We start from the raw sequence: 2,497 nt of genomic DNA on the forward strand, positions 1-2,497 counted from the left end.
TGTAGCAAATCACTAAAATTATTATTTAACATTGCATAAATGCCTCTGCATATTTAATAATCCTATCCACAAATAGAATCATTAAACAAGCAAACATCTTAAACAATGCAAACATAACAGCAATCTACCAGAACAGGATAGTTTGTAAAGGAAGCAAGAATTTCAATACTTATTTAACTCAAAAAATTCCGAAAATTTACCACACTGTAGAAAATTTATCATAGCTTATTGTGCAAAAAAGTTCCACATTTTATCATATTCTGACTTTTCTTAAGAATTCACGCACTAGCGTGCAAATTTCTATTTTCAAAAAAACACATATAGACTTGCAAAATAAGCATGGTAATGGCTATACTTGACATTTTTATTGAAATAAAAGATGCAAAACATTATTAAATAATAGCAAGCAAATCCCAACAAAATAAAATGAAGATCCAAGCAAGACACATATCATGTGACGAATGAAAATATAGCCCCAAGTAAGGTTACCGATAATGTTGGAGACGAAAGAGGGGATGCCTTCCGGGGCATCCCCAAGCTTAGTTGCTTGGATCTTCCTTGAATATTACCTTGGGGTGTGATACGTCTCCAACTCATCTATAATTTACAAAGTATTCATGTCATGTTTACAACAATTTTATATGGTTTTGGTATGATTTGAATGGAACTAACCCGGACTGACGTTGTTTTCAGCAAAACTATCGTGGTGTTGTTTTTTGTGCAGAAATAAAAGTTCTCCAAATGCAACGTAACTTTTTGACGATTTTTTTGGAACAAAATAGGCACTAGAAGCTTCATGGGAGGACGAGAAGGTGAAGGAGGTGAGCACAACCCACAAGGGCGCGCCAGGTGCCTTGCCTATGCCCTAGTGTCTTGTAGGCCCCTCGTGGCCCACATCGCGTGAAACTGAGGCCCAAAAATCTTATATATTTAGAAACCCCCAGAAATAACCCTAGATTAGAAGTTCCGTCGCCGCAACCAATTTAGACCCTTTTCCGGCACTGCGCCGGAGGGGGAAATCATCACCGGTGGCCATCTTCATCAGCCCGGCGGCCACTATGATGATGATGGAGTAGTCCACCCTCGGGGCTGAGGGTTTGTACTAGTAGTTATGTGTTTAATCTCTCTCTCTCTCTCTCATGTTCTTGAGTTGGCATGATCTTGATGTATCGTGAGCTTTGTTAATATAGTTTGATCATGTGGTGTTTCTCCCTCTCTATCTTGTTGTGATGAATTGAGTTTTACCCTTTGAGATTTCGTTGTTATCGGATTGAATACTTTTATGGATTTGATAGCACTTGATGTATGTCTTGCTATTAATACCCGTGGTGAGAATGGGAAATCATATTGATTCACTTGATATATGTTTTGGCACTCAATTCGCCGATTCCCGAGGTGACATTGGGGTAATCTATGCATAGGGGTTGATGCACATTCTCGTCTTTGTTTCTCGGTAGAAATCTAGGGGCACTCTTTGAGGTTCTTTGTGTTGGATTGAGTATTATGGATCTGAAATTGTTTAATGCATATCGTATAATGAACTCACGGATACTCGCGGTGACATTGGAGTATCTAGGTAACATTAGAGTTGGTTGATGTGTATCATATGGTGTTATTTTAGTACGAACTCTTAGATAGATCGACCGGAAAGGATAATTTGTTATTTTAGCATGAACTCTTGGATAGATCGATAGGAAAGGATAATTTGAGGTGGTTTCGTACCCAACAAACAATTTTTTCTTATGTTCTCTGCTAGATAAGAACTTTGGAGTGATTCTTCATCGCACGTTGAGGGATGGTTATATGATCCAATTATATTAGCATTGTTGAGATATTGCACTAGTGAAAGTACGGACCCTAGGCCTCATTTTCAAGCATTGCAATATCGTTCGTGCTCACTTTTGATACTCGTTACCTTGCTGTTTTTCATTGTTCCAATTACAAAAATCAATATCTACTATCATTACTACACTCGTATCACCATCTCTTCGCCGAACTAGTGCACATATACAACTTACCATTGTATTTGGTGTGTTGGGGACACAAGAGACTCTTTGTTATTTGGTTGCAGGGTTGTTCGAGAGAGACCATCTTCATCCTACGCCTCCCACGGATTGATAAACCTTAGGTCATCCACTTGTGGGAAAATTGCTACTGTGTAGTAGACATCAAGCTCTTTTCTGGCGCCGTTGCCGGGGATGTGAGTGCTTGAAGGTATATCTTTAGATCTTGCAATTGTATCTTTTAGTTTCTTGTTTTTCACTAGTTTGGTTTATAAAAGAAAACTACAAATAAAATTGAATTGAGGTGGCCTCATATTATTAATCTTTATCATGTCTTTCTTGAAAATGATGGAAAGGGAAATTATGCTCAATTGATATAACAAGAATTCAATAAAATGTTTGGCATAAAATCTTTGAATGATGAGCATGATTGCAATGTTGTTGGTATGAATTCTTTGAATATCCATGATGCAAATGATATGCAAAGCTACAAG

The sequence above is a fragment of the Aegilops tauschii genome, chromosome 7 (assembly GCF_002575655.3).
Source record: "Aegilops tauschii subsp. strangulata cultivar AL8/78 chromosome 7, Aet v6.0, whole genome shotgun sequence".
In the NCBI taxonomy this organism is placed as follows: domain Eukaryota; kingdom Viridiplantae; phylum Streptophyta; class Magnoliopsida; order Poales; family Poaceae; genus Aegilops; species Aegilops tauschii.